Source organism: Geospiza fortis, unplaced genomic scaffold, assembly GCF_000277835.1.
Source record: "Geospiza fortis unplaced genomic scaffold, GeoFor_1.0 scaffold40, whole genome shotgun sequence".
Classification (NCBI taxonomy): Eukaryota; Metazoa; Chordata; class Aves; order Passeriformes; family Thraupidae; genus Geospiza; species Geospiza fortis.
The window spans coordinates 3,397,745-3,413,201 of NW_005054297.1; the positions used below are offsets into that span (position 1 = coordinate 3,397,745).

Consider the following 15,457-nt stretch of genomic DNA (forward strand, 5'->3'; position numbering starts at 1 on the left):
TTCACTTTTTTCTGTCTAATTTCATGACTATAGGTAGTTCTGAGAAATTACTTCTATTTAAATTGACCCATAATGGGAGAAAATAGTTAAAAAACAAAACCCAAAATGTTCAAATAATGAGGCTTGAGCATTACTTTGTTCTTCTTTTAATGAGATTATAGTAATTTGTAATTGGTAATAAGTAATTTGTAATTTAAGAATTTTAATTATTTTCTGTTAATATGTAAGCTGACTTCCAAGGAAAAGAGCATTCAAATGTGTTGCTTTCATTATTTGCTTTAAAGTTAATTCATCACAGTCATGAAACTGGATATAGAAAGAAAAAAAAGCACAGAATATTGTCAATATTGTAAGATCAAAAGAAAAATGAAAGTCTATCTAACAAGAATTTTTGTTACTCTCATGAAAAGATGGAAAACAATTGCTCATAGATCTGTAATGGAATTTGGTTGTTCATGGTAACAGTACCACATACAAAAGATCCATGCAGCACATAATTTAAACTTAATTTTATGGATACAGGAAACTGTCCTTTGAAGTGATCTCCATAGAGATTCTATTTGGCTTTCATAATATCCTATAGTCATCTTGATATCTTGCTTATCTAGTGCCTTAAAGATGTCTAATTGGGATTTATTAAAATTCTGTTGGCATATTGCCATCCGTAGTATTGTTTGGAATTGTATTTTTCATGACCACTCATAATATTTCATTCAAAAAGTCTAACCAATATTTTAATTTTCTTTATATTAATTTTGAATTTTTGAAATATTTAACTATTGAAAGAGGATGCGGATGTAAAAAAATCTATTATATTAATGTTGTTTTCCTTTTAGAGCATGATTTAAAGCTTTATTTCAGGCAGCACTCTTTTCAAATATGTATACTCAAGTAACTCGGTAACTGTGGTCAGGTTTGGGCTCCTCTTTAGGGAAAGATCTCCCAGTGGAGGCTGGGGCACACGAGGCAGGGGGATCTGGGTCTGTCCAGCACAGAGAAGAGCAGGTGGAGGCACACCTTGTTGCTGTGTGTAGCATCATGATTGCGGGATGCAGAGAAGGCAAAGCTCTTCTCCTCTCAGAGCTGCACAGCAGTGGAACAAGAGGCAATAAGGAAGATGAATATATATAATTCTGATTACATAATAGAGGGCAAAAATTTACCACAAAGGATGGCTGAACAGTGAAGCAGGTGCCCAGATTGATTATGGGATTCTTTCCTTGGAGTTGTTCCAAGACCTAACTGGATGTGGTCCTGAACCATCTGATCCCTGGTTTGAGCAGAGAGCTGGAGTAGAGACCTCTCAATGTCCCTTCATGACCAAATAATTCTGTTTCTATAAGCTGAAATAATGGAAAACAGCTCTAGAGAATGTGTTAAGTCACCAAACTAATTTCAGTGTCAGGTGACTACTTCCCTTTGCTGAAACTAATTTAAAATAACAAATTCCAGGGTGAAATATATTGATATTATGTCAAAACTACATTCTGTGTATGTCTCACAAGACATTTAGGTCATTAGTACTTCCGAAACTCCTCTCTTCCTGTATATGATTTCCAGAAACCAATATGGTCACATTTTTGCTTGTGCTATTCCTTCTACAATGGATATTTTTCAGTATCTTCACAATATACAGATTCTGAATTTGTTATTGCTTTGGTTGGTAATTCTTCTCCAGGATAAAATTGACAAGCTGTAGAATGAAGAAATCATTATCTTTGTACTGCTTGCCCATTCTCCCCCACACTTAAGTATCTCACGTCTGTACATTAAACAACATTCTAAAGATTGCAGATGCAGTCATAGTATTTTCTGCAGAGAAACAAATTCTGGTTTCTAATAAACTCATTGAGAAGAGGATTCTTTAATTCTTCATCCGCATAGATTTTGCAAGCAGATTTCTGCTATTCCTAGCATATTCAATTTGTGGGCAGTTGCAGAGGCTTTACTAAACCCCCTCCTTGCAACTGTGTTTGTAGGTAAGCTGTTTTATGGATTGCATCAATTGTTATGTAACACCTGGAGTCAATACTAAGTTTGAAGACAATTATAACAAATGGATTCATGTCTGAAGACTAACATATCAAGGACTGTAAAATATTCATTTGAGTAAAATAATTTTTAAGTACAATCCTGTCTGGATAGATCTTAAATTTATTTAGAATAAGAATTGTAAATTTACAAGTGCATTTTCATGAGGTTTTGGAGCAAGATATCTTTGAGCTATTGTAAATGTATGCATTTGCTATGACATGCTGAACACAAACATACAGATGCATCTGCGTTTATAGCAAAAAATTCTGCATGACTACGTGATGTAGACGCTTACAATTCTAATTCTGTGGTCAACAAGTGCAGCACTTCAGCCTTCATTCTTTCTCATTAACTTAGAAAGCCAATATCCTGTCATATGAGAAAACATACCGTAATGATTCACAGATCCACAGTCTGTGAACTGTTTGTGATATGGACTATTGGGTATCATATAATTGTGTCAAACTTCAAAACTATTTTACAGTGCAGAATCATGATTCTTAAATATTGATATCCTGTGTTGTTTTGTTTTGTGGTTTTGATAAGTCACTTCCTTGTCTTGTGATACCAATTATTCATTTTATGACAATATAAGTGTTGCCTCCTGTGATCTTACAACAGTGCTGTTCCCTACAGTAAATCACAATAATTACATATTCAGTGCCTCAGCAAGGAAGGACCTTTGGAATCTCATTGAATCATGACAGTTTGAGAAGTGCAATGCCTCAATTTGTGTCTTAGAAACTGATGGATCCTATACAAACAGGAATGTAATCTGGTTTAAAAATCAAGTACCAAGTCAAATTATGTACCACTGGAATTGGTACAAGGCAGCTATGAAATGAGTTCTAGACTAGGAAATGAGAAAGAAATTCTGAACCCCAAAGTTCAGGTCTCTTTCATTCAACGGAGTAAATGATACAGAAGCGGAAAGAAGTACACAGCCTGGGCATTTTTACCTAGTCTTGAATAAAATGGATATGATATTCCTTACTTCCAGTAAATAGTCATGTGCCTATTACAAATCTAAATGACCTGATGAGCCCTACTCCAGTTAATTCACATATGTGTGTAGGCAATATAAGTTTCTGAGCCAGAGAAACAGCTCAGCTGTAGCTTCCAGGGACTGGCAATAAAGTGAATACTTGGCGTGAGAGTCTTTCCTCTTCTTTGAAGGCACAGCAGTACTCAGTGCAATCCACTCAGATTCTCAGCCTTCTAGTTTTTGGCATCTGGATACAGGTGATGAACACTCTGACTCTGGACATGAAGGATGAAGGCTTGTGTTACAAAGCCTGACCAGAGCTGCTGCTCACCCAAAGCTTTCCAAATGCTGCTGGTAATCATTTATGTAGAGTTTCCAAGAGGAACACTGAGAGCCAGATGTAAGATAACCTCCTGGAGACTGACATTTGAGGGGGAAGATAAGAGAGCTGTTTATCTTTTTTTGGCATATACATCGGTAGTGATAGAGATGGGAACATATTGTAGAAAACAACATCAAATACAAAGTGAAATAAAATAATGTGTGACTTTTTTTTTTCCCTAGATAATTGAAGGACTGAGGTCTTTACAGCTGCTTGGAAGTCTGTTACTAGAACTAATTCATGAAATGTTTCTCTAAGGGTGTCTACTGAGGTGGGGATTCTGTCTTAACCTGTAGAAAAGAACTATAAATAGCATCCTTAAAGTAAATTTTTATTTATTTAAATCTCAAAGCATGTAAATCACTGAGGGGAGAGACAGCTCTTTTCTGAGTTCCCCAGCGTGTTCATCATATATCAGACTTTCTTTGAATTCTATCAATCAAAATTTTCTTCAGTTTAAGAGGAACATGAATCCTCTCTCAGTTGGTGTTTTAACTTCTGATGTTCAGGGTGCTTTAAAAAATACTATATTTTGTTTATCAAATCCAACTTATCCAGTGTCTTCTACTTACACAGATATCCTATGAGGAATAAGGTAAATTTTAAATATACTAGGGACTTAGAGAAAAGTCTTATTTATATGCTGAGAAAGTAATGCCTTTAATATTTAAAATCATTTTGTAGTCTCTATAAACCTCAGTTAAATAGACCATATATAATTAAACCATTTATATAATTCAAAGGCATGGGTTTTTTCTGTCAAAAAGTGTGGGTTTTATTATCCTGTTAAGATCTCTTTTGTTAGTCAGCCATTTGGGTCAAGTTAAGTGGCTTTCACACATAAGTGATCTTTGCAAGTAGGGTAGAAGAGAACTTGCCAGTGTTGTAATGGCTTTAATTCTAGATACCACTAACCTGTGGCTTTACAATCACATTATGTGTTGTCTTTTTTCTCTTTCCTAGTCTTTTTTGCTTTAAATTCTGATGTAAATTCTCTGAAATAGTGGACTTTTCTTTCACGGTAGATTTGTGCAGTGTGTAACGCAGTAGAAACAGCTCTGATGTAGAGTTATGAAGTAGATAGAAATAGGAATATGGTATGGTTTATAATAGTTGGGACATAGAAATAATTCCTGGGTGTCTCCACACTGCAGAATTTCAATGTTCTAGGGTGACTTCTTAATTATTTTGTATTTGCTAATGATGGTTTCTCCATGGTACTGATAGGCACTGTCCAAACAGATACAATGTAGTATTGTGTGCCCAGAGAGCTCACACAAGAGGAATAAAACCAACAGAAAAATGCTTCCAACTTGGTAGAGCTTCTGTGAGGATAAAGTCATTAATGTCTTAAACACATTTGAGGATTATCAGATAAGGGACATGATGTAAGTGTGAAGTAATAACATATGTATGTGTATTCAAAATGTAAAATACATTAGCACAGTTCTGTTTCCATTAACTGTCTTATGTGTGTTAAGTATTTTCCATGGGGAAATTAATGCTCATTTCCATTCTGCACTGGCATGAAATTTTCAAATTTTATTTAAAGTAGGATCTGATGACTATTCTCCTCCTGAATTAAAATTTTGATTTTTAAATAGTTAAATAAATCCGTGTGGAATATTATTTTTGGAGAACTGAAAGGATAGTTAATAACAGCCAGGAAAAGATGTTAAAAATCTCACAGTTGTTTTTAGGGACAGCTCTTTGTAATAGGAAAAATTATACTAAAAGTTGTTGTGTAATTTAGTATGGAAATACAAGGTTTGACTCAGTAGGAATTTTTTAGAGAGTTTCTTGCTACCTCCTTTCATTGCCACTTTGATATATGAGGAGGCATTCCAACAGCTTGGAGGGCCAGCTACACTGAAGTGATTTCCATGGACAGTTTTACAAGGGGACGACACATGTGCTTCTCCCAAGTTTTCCTTCCTCCTCATTCATCCTTGGAAAAAGGAGAAGGGAAATCTCAATGGCACAGTGAAATCTGAAGTTGTGGCTTGTTTTAGGGAACAATGTCAATTTTACAATACTTTCTCCAATTTATTAGATCTTCAGCCTTTTGAAGTGAGTACATGGGGCTTGCAAGCGTCCTCCAAAGAGCTGTTTCCTCTGAAGGCCTGGTATCCATGCTCCTGTCATTTTCCATCTCTTGCCTGAGAAGTTCCTCAGAAGCTTAGAAACCACAACCCTGCTGAAAGCCTCCTTTTTGTGTTTTTTGGTCCACAGCAGCCTCTCAGCAGCTGTTTCAACAAATGTCTATGCCTCTCGACCTTAGACAAATTTGTTCGTGAATTTGTTTCCCATGCTTTCCCTTTAGATTCCTCCAAACAAATACAGAATTTTCAGTCAGGCACTTCTAGGAGATGTAATCTAGGCTTCAAGGAGAAAATAGTGAAATATGGTATACTTGCCTCTTCCTAGTAACCTTGGGGCTCCTGGAAAAAATGTCAGTGGAGGCCTGATGCTCTGCTGAAATAGTGTTTTGATGAATGACTTTGATTGCATCCTCAAAAAAATACTGGAGTTGGATTGTTCCTCAAAGTTTTATTGTGAGAGTGGCAGTCATCTGCTGTCTTAATGCTTTGAATAACTCCCAAATTTTGCTAATAATACATCAGCATCTAATAGGAGCTCTGGTTTGGATAGGTCTCTTTTTTGGTTGATGCAAATAATATGTATAAGGTCTCTCCTGATTGCACATGTAAGCATTTACCTATGGTCGTGTGTTGACACATAATCATATTTTTTTTTCAAGTTTTTTCCTCAGGTTCTTAGAGCTGGTCAATATTTATCTAATCTCTTTGCCATTTTGGGGGGCCAGATTGAAGCACACTTTAATTTCAGTTCAACACTAAGAGCTTGTATGATTCTGATTTACTCAGTGCTCTCAAGAGTTGTATGGTGGTTGTGGGTGAGATGTTTTCCATTCAAGATAATTTCCCAGGCAGAAGAAATTTTAACCACTAGAACTAGTAGATTCAAAGACTGTAGGACAGATCTGCTTCCAAATTTTGCAGTGTAGATGCAGGCTTTCATTAACAATACATGCCAAAAAGGTGCTTCCCTTCAATCTTCTGCTTTTCCTTCCAAGGTTTTATCCGGCCCTTTCTATAGCCTGTGAGAGGCAGGGGATCTCTGCTATTTAAGACTTCACACAAATTACTAAAACACTAAAAATTTCCAAAAATAGTTTTTCATTCTGGGTGCTGCATCATCTTAATTGTCAGCGCTGGTGGACTATCTGGTATTGATTTGAAATACATATTTTTAGTTTCTGTTTCTGAGCCAGTTTGTATGAAACTATAAAAAACAGTTCAGTCAATATTAAGCAAATCTATATGCTGGCATAAGATATGATTCTATTTTAACTAAATAAGGATCTTATATAAGTAATTAGGCTAATTGTCAATGGCTTTATATGCAGTAGAGCTTTTGGTTGGTTTTGGTAGGTTTTTTTAAGATGTTAAATAAAGTGGTGGCCATTTCTAGAAATCAAGAGCAAAATTCTATGATAGAAAGTTCTGATGTGACTCATATTCTCACCATCTTACACTTCTCAGTGTCATAAAATAATTATTAAATAAATTTCTGAGTGTGAAAATTCTTTTTTCAGAGACACAATTTCATGTTATTCCTTCTTCTTCACCCTGAAGTATAACTTAAAAAACTTCTGTTTCTTGGTGTTAGTATTCTTTAAAATAGATTGCAGTTTTAGAGTGAATTTCAGTATTTCCTAAACTTTTGAAGTAGAGAAGCCTAATATAATCATCTAGAATATATTTCATTGGAATTTTTTAATAATGTGTCATCTCCTATAAAATAAGTTTAAATAAGAATAAAGCTGAGAGACCAGTAGCTGAAACGTTCTATAGTTTGCTAGATTGCAAATGTTTAAAGACTTTGATATTAATGTTTAGAAGCTACTTTTATTTACTGTTTCAGAAACTTTTCCTCTTTACATATGTGCACATGATGTCTTTGGAATCAATATCATACCTCAAAGCTAGCTTAATTTTAAGGGTTTTTTTCTTAATGTTTCTCAGTTCAAACTTATTTAACTCTATTTACTTAATTAAAATGTGTTTAATTTATTACAAATTGAATCCTTTAGGCCAGTGCTTGCTAGGCTGGCTGCTGCTGCTTGACACTGGACTAAATTTGAAGTTTAAAATGTTTTAGCAAGAATACACTTGGGTTGAATTATGTGGGAGACAGGAGTGTAACTGAGCAGACAGAAAGGTGAGAACTTGTGCTGATTGCAGTTTGTCTCTAGGTCCCTGCATGGGAAAAGGTTATAATTAAGTTAATCTGAAAAAATGTTTGTGACTCTCTGTTCTCTTTGTTGGAGAGATGCTAGGCGCAGAAATTAAAATTATTGATTTTCAGCCTTTCATTTAGCTTTCCAGTAGTTCAAGTTGTGTATTTTTCTAAAGATTTCAAAAATAAAAATGGTAAATAATTTGTTTTATTCTGTTGTAGACAGGAACAGGAAAGCCTGATAAGCATCTTGTGATTCAGTAATGCAGTATATCAATTCTGCCACAGGCAAAAATTGATGTGAAGTGATCTGAAATTCCCCTTGGTGTAGTTTCCTATTTCTTTTGCTGTTTTTGTAAAACTTGCACATGCCCTCCTGGCATATATGACATGTCTTTGCTCTCATTTCAAAACTCGTCATTGCTTTGCTTTTCACATACTGGACAGATGACCTATCAGAATCCAGAAGAAATTGCTTTTAGTGTTTTGCTATTGGTATCCCATCAAAGCTTCTGGCTGTCAAAGAAATATGTTAAAAGGATAAATCCACAATTTGGAGTTTGGTTACTGTTATTTGTGTGGTTTTTTCATTTGTATTTCTCTGATAACTTCAGAAAGATGACTTCTTTAAAAATTCTGTTGTTTTTCTTTAAAAATAACTCTGTGAACATACATGTCAAAATTAGACTTGCTTTCTTATGAAGCAGAATATCCTTGACTATTGTTGAAGGTGCTAACATGACTCTGCTTGGTGTTTTCTTCTTCTTTCTCTCTTCTAAATAGTCAGTGTACTTCAGGATGGAGCTATGAAAGCAAGTTGCCAGGAACAAAATGTTTGCACTCTATTGCCAGCTCAATTTAAACCATCACGTGGCTTCTGATGTTGCATGTGAAATGTGAGGGCAATTAGTTTAACATTGTGCAGATACAAGGGATAATTATGCTTTGCAGTACTGCTGAAATCTCCAAAGAGCTTTCATACCAGGATCCTGAAAAGTTGATTGCTAACATGTAGTAAGTAACAAAAGAATTTATACATAGGAAAACAATAATTTAAAAAAAAACCTCATAAATTTGCTTAATGATATTTACTCATCACCTCTCTATGAAATAACTTCCTATTGCTTGTTGGAACAGGTAGTTGGGCTGCATTTACTCCAAAAAGTGCTTGGCTGCCCATAAAGTATATTTGCAGGATTGTTATAATATCTGTAGCATGAAACATAATACTTGTGCAAGTGACCATGAAGACATGATTGTTGAATAGCAGATTTTCAATCTTTGCTTAGTCAGTTGTGTGACACTGTACAATGCTATTGACATCCAGATAAATAGTCTAAGCCTGCCTGGTGTTTAGCTGCATGAGATGGAATTAGCATCCCCTGGGAATTGAGGTCCTTGCTGTAATAGTTGCTGTGATTTAAATCTAAACCCAGGAAGCAACACAGAGGAATAATCCATGAAAGAATGCCTGTTCTTTAAAGAACTGTGCTTTCTCATTCAAGAATTGCTCATATTGACAAATTTGTACTGATGCTAAATCATGCATGAATTAAAATATTTTTCAGATGTTCATTAGCAGTGGTACTGGTACTGCAAAATTTGAATGAAAATGTATAAATTCACACAAGTTGCCCTTTGTTGACAATCCTATTGATCTGAGAATATCTTGTTCAATATCTTTTTTAAACATGCACATCAGGACTGATACTTTCCAGGAGCTGATTAATTGGTAACCAGATTATGAGAGTTAATAGATATAGCTAAAGCAACTTCATAAAAAATAAACTTGCTTCTGGAAAGAATACTGTATGTTAACATAATAGAATGGATTCCTTAAATTAATTAAACTTGCAATAACCAAATTTCAACTTCTTCTGGCTTTCACTGCTAAAACAGCTGTATCTAAGCCATGGTGTCTTTATTAAATTCAGTTAAATCAAATGTTCTTCCTAAATCACAAATTTCTCATATATTTAGCTCTGTTACTATTAAAATATCCATTTTACAGTAATATATAGGAAATATGCCATGTTGCACATTGTAATAAAAAGGTCTGTTCTGTAAACAAGTCGAAGATTTGCTTATTACATCTTTAATTTGATGTTTACTGTAATTATCAGATTCTTCGCTTCACACCTGCAAGTAGGTTTAAACCTAGCATACTTTATCACCAAAACTTCCATTAGAGAGTTAAATCCTGTTTAGTTAAAATAAAAATTATTATTAGGCTAGTCAAGATGTTTTGCTCTTCTGTGACACTCACTCTTATTAACAATGGCAAAATTAATAAAGAGTTGTGGCCTATTTTTATCAAGCTTAATTAAAATCCCTAAATTACTTATACTGAATAAATTGTAAGGAACTTATTGCAAATGCTGACAACCTTTTAGAGTAAAATAATTGTGTCACTCAATAGTCTCACATAGAATAGCATATAAAAGCAGTAGTCTAGAAAGGATTTTTTATTTTCTTTTTATTATTTTATTTTCTTTTTCTTTAGTTAAAGGCTCCCCATTCCAAAAGCAGTAAACTTTTAATACTAATGGTGTGTTTAAGAAATGTAAAAGGAGATGGCTTATGCCATGTGCTACTGGCTAAATCCTTTGAGTATATGGGGAGGAATGCCAGTAAGAATATCCATCCTATTTTTACTGCCTTCATCATTATAGAAGAGTAGATACATTTTAATTTGTTGCTTTACCTGGCTGATACTGCTGTTGGAGAATTAAATAAGATTTATTGGAAGATTTGAAAAGTATCTATTTTTTTCTTTCAGTCACTTATACATGTTGATGTAGTTTTTAAAAATGTATCTTTTTCTGTTTGTTTGTGTGGGTTTAATTTTTCGAATGATCAGATGGTGCATAGAGCCAAAATAAGGGGAGAAATAGAGTAATATTAAAACTTATTTATTTCTAAAACTAAAAATAATTTTAGAAATAGAGTATTATTTAGTAAGTGGACTTGTGCACTAATGGATCTTCCTGCATTTCATATTCTGAAAGATTTCATTTTTTTTTTCACAAGTACAAAACATAAGCTAGAGGGTATTTATCGCTTCTGAAGGTCCACCCTAAACATCTTTCCAAACTGGAAAAATGAAACATATGTTTTTGACTTTTTTTGGTGGGAAAGTGGAGGCTCCCATGGCTGCCCTGCTCCACTGGGCTTCCTGGGCTGGGGAAGCTGGCAGCAGGGAAAGCTTCAGGGAGCATCCCCAGCACTTCCCTGGGCTGAGGCTGTCAGGCCCCTGCCTGTGTGCCCGGGAATGTGGGCAGAGATGGAGCCCTTCCATGAACCTCCTATGTGATGTCTTTGTGCTATTTGTGGAGAATGGGGATCCCTCCCTTAGGGGTGCCTGTGTGGTAAAGCTGTGTAATCCTGGAAGTCATGGTCTAAGAATTTGTCCAAAAGCCAAATTAGAAAAAGCTTCACAATTAAGCACAAAATCAGCTTTGTTCACGCACTCCACCCCTCCCAGTCCCACCTTAATATTTTAGTGCAATTTCATTAGAAGGCAGTGTGTCCATAAGTTGACAAATGCTGCAATATAAGTAATATATAACAGGTTTTCTTTATTAAGAAGTTCTTTTGGCCAGCTTTAGGTGAAAATTTATGTGAATATTAAATAGCATTGTGTTTTCTAAGTCTTAGTAATTTCTCATCATGTTTTTATATGTGTATAATTCAACTAAGGCTTTTGAGCCTGAAATGATAAGCAGATTTGCATGTTTAAGTACTAACTGTTGATCCAGCTAATAATTTAAATGAAAAAATTGACTCTTCTGATGGCTGAAGAGCAGGTCTGAGTGGTAAATAGTATCAAAAGTCTCTGGGATGCCATTCCAGTCACCTCTTGGGAAATAGACAGCTTGTGTGGCTTGTAATTAACATAAAAATATATAGAGCTTGTTGATGTTTAAAAGTTAATTAAATCTTTTAGAGAAGGAGGCAGTGAGATTTGGGGGTGATTGACTCTATCTTTGAGCAGTTGTAAGTTTTCTAATACAGGCTGTCTGTCATATTCAGAGCAGACTGTGGAGCTCAGGAGATGCCCACAGATGCTCTACTAGATGCTCTAGTTTGGCTAGAGAATAGAGTGCTGGATTGTTTCCATACCCAGAAAAATCCTGGATAAACCGGTGTTGTTAGAGAATGCCATATCCTCATGTGCAAATACCTGGGGAGCCATCCTGGGATTTGGGAGACATCAGTTCAGTACCCAGCTGACATGGGCTGCTCTCTGACATGACTAGGCAGCGTGCCAGGGTCAGTCTGTGGCGATTTCCAGCTTGCCTTCCCTAAAACTGAGGTGCTAAGTCCCAGCTGCCTTTCAAAACTTCTTGTATTGTCAAATGCTGAGACAGAGATGAAGACACTCTTCTTCTAAAGCTGTGTTCACCTTCCTGTAGACAATTAATACTAGATTATCTGTTTTTTATCTGGCTGAAGATGGGTGAGATGACTCCCACTACTATTCCCTTCCTCCCCCCATCTCAAAATTAAATTATTATACTGTATTTATGCACTTTTCAGGATGAATGTTTATTTTTACTATAAAAGTGTTAAATATGTATAGTGTTTAGGCAACAGGGTAATGAAATTCTGTAAATACTCATGATAGACAGAAAATATTTTTTTGAGTGACTGCATTTCTTCTAGATCTCCAGTTTCCTGCCCATTTAGGTAGATATAATTCTTGGTAGTTTTAGCATTATTCCCAGGGAGTATTCTGTTATATGACTAAAAAACATATATGGCACATGGAATATTCCTGGATTTTGGGAAGAGTGGCTTGGATTTAAATACATGAAGTTAAAGCTTATTATGGTAGAAGATAAAGTCTCCTTGGCTTTTCATGTCATCTCCTAGAGCAGTCGTTTGGATTTGTGAACATACTTCTGACTGATTGTTGATTACTGCTTGGGGTATTTGGCTACACTGTGAATGGCAGAACTGTCTTGTATATAAGGCAGTTGATTACATGCTAATATTTTGTTTTCATCTAGCAATCTGATGAGGCATTTTAACCTTCTGATAAAATTAAAGAATAAACTTCTGTTGATACTCCATGAGGGTCCTCCAGTAATTAAGGAAATCTCTACAGTACCTCCAGAATCTGAAATCCTCAAACCCAGATGTGATGTATGCTGAAGTGAGGCTTACTGCCCTCTTCACTGCGCTGTTAAGGTGTTTTTAGAAAATGAAATGGGAATCTATGGAGCAGAGATGGAAGAGTTCAGCAATTAACACTTTTAGTGTGTTTATTCCAGCAAGGTTAAAAATACTGAATATCCATTCCAGTCTACGTATGGTACCAGTACTGGCACCTTTCTTCCTTCAGTGATAAGAAAAGTTCTCTGGTCTCATGATGGCCCTGTTCTTGTCCAGACAGTTAATAACTTTCAGTTAACCAGTGGGTCTGTCTGGAAAAAAGGAACAAGGAGTTGAGCACACAGCTCCTCCTTCAGATCTGAACTGGATCACAGAAATTAAAGCTAATCTAAGGTATGCACATATGAGCTTAATGTAAAGGTGTAATAAATAGTGCTAGCTTTAGCTTTCATTGAGGAGAGAATGCTTTTCTGTGCAGAAGAAATTAATTCATGACACAGATTTTTATTGTTATTTAATGATGGTTTTAAGTGTGTGGTAGCTTTTAATTTGTGTCCAGTAATAAAGCCTGTTGAGATCTTTTTACCTATAACCAGTTGTTCCTTTCATTGAAATCAGTTCTTGCCTTTTGGAGCACTGTGGTACCCTTTTAAAAATGACATATATATATTATAACTGTAAGACAGTAGAAGATAGAAGTGTTGGCTTATGTGTAAATTTATTTGTATTTTTAAAGTACTTGAAGGGGTTTGGTTTTGGTTTTTCCTTTTTTCTTTTGAGCCTTTACATTGTAGGTTAAAAAAGCTGAAAGCATATGGTAGCAATTTTTTAACCTCTCTACATGAGGTGCTTGTCAACGGAGGTCCATACGTCTAAAGCTAGTTAATAACAGCTGCAGGCCAAAGTTCTTTAAAGAGCTATTGCCGTGTTCCAAGATTCTCAAAGGCTTTGAACAAGTGAAGTTGGCCACAAGGGAAAGCAGCAGGTCTGCATTCTGCTTGTTAAGTGAACCCTGTTTGAACGGAAAAAAATGTGGCAGAAAGTCAGAATTTTCATGCTATAAAACTTGACCATAAAATATCAGATAGGACTGGCTAGTAGGCTGCTGTAGTTTAGCCTAAATGAATCATTTGCTTCAATCTAAAACTTTATTTTGCTGATTGCTTCACTGAAAATCTTTAGGGTTTTTTTGATTAAAATTTGGAAGACTAATCATACAATTTTTGTTTTCGAACTCAGAAAATCCCAAAATATAGGAATACATTTACATTTGCATTTACATTTTGTATATAAAAACCATAATGTAGAAAGGAAGAGTGTATGTGAAGAAGGAAAAACTGCAGTTCTCTTGACCTTGTGGTGCTTTCTCAGTTTTATATTCCTGTCCATTTTTGCCATGTCCTTTTCCAAGCAGTAGTGAATCATAACCAAGTGAATTCCCTCTTGACAGCTTTTAGACAGTTTGGAAGTTTCTTGGCAGTTTGGAAGAAGTCCAGTCTTAAAATCTGAAATCGCTTTCTCAAAAGATACGGTCTGTATATTTTTGCCTATTGATTGAAAATCTTCATGGTATATTAAAGCTTTTATGAAAAAAAGCTCTTTAGAAGCATTTAGAGGGAACAAGGCTGTCTGGCTGGTTATCTGCCAGTAATAAAGTATCAATAAACAATACTCATCATTGTTGTTCAAGTTGAATATAAGGCAGGATGCTTGACACGAAATATGTTTTGTGCTCTACACCGGAATGGGGCTGGATTAAAAGCTGAGCTTTGCAATGGATTTTTAGGACACTGAGTGCCCCTAGGTGGTCACAGCTAAAAGTACAGCAGGAAAAGCCTCCCCTGTGCACCTGGCTCCTGCTGAGGGGCAGCTCACCTCTGCTGGGCTCTGGGCACACATCCCACCCACAGTGGCACATTTTTGGGAGGTGTTACGGTTAAAGAAGCACTTTTTTCCTTTTGCTCATTCTCTGCTTTACAGGAGAATATTTGTGTGGTATTAATTTTAATCAGGCAATTGCTGACATACTGAAGTGGCAGTCTATCATTACTCCCACTTATGGCTCCAATTTAGCCCTTGTCATTGCAGTTGTCAGTATCAATTGGGGATTAGAGTGGGTTATGACATGCAGAGTGGATGGTCAGTGGATCAGTACCACTTTTCATTCCTTTTTAGCACAATCTTTTTATTATCAAGCAATGATGCAATTTTGTTACCGCTTTTCAGGTTTTTTATATACATAAAATGTTCTGGAGATAAATTGCATCTGGAATTGTTTTTTGGTTCTTAGCATTCCATTTCACTACAAGACTTGAAATATGTGAGTAATTAAATGCCACAGAAATGTTACTACTTCTGAAATACACATTTCTAAAGTTATACCGTCAGTTGTTTTGAAAACGCCTGTATATAGCAGTGATACCTAAATAAGATGTGCACTGTGAGATGTACAAAAAATGTGTCATTGATTTGTCTTTGTGAGGAAAGCAAGCATTAATAATGGAATTGTAGACCACAATCCAAATAGCAAAAATTTTAAAACCAAATTATGTAATGCTATGTATTAATACAATTTATTAGAGTTTTCACCAGATAAATGGTGTCTCAAATGTCCAAACATTGTATGTGAGAAAAGAAATTTTTATTTTTGTACTTTTGTATTTTATCCTAAAAGT

The 15,457-nt window shown here is 35.4% G+C and overlaps 1 protein-coding gene across 1 annotated transcript in view; it reads left to right on the forward strand.

The window, feature by feature from the left end:
- The window catches only part of SLIT2 (slit guidance ligand 2), a 278,830-nt gene that overhangs the window by 134,692 nt on the left and 128,681 nt on the right, over positions 1-15,457 (forward strand). The window lies entirely within an intron of this gene.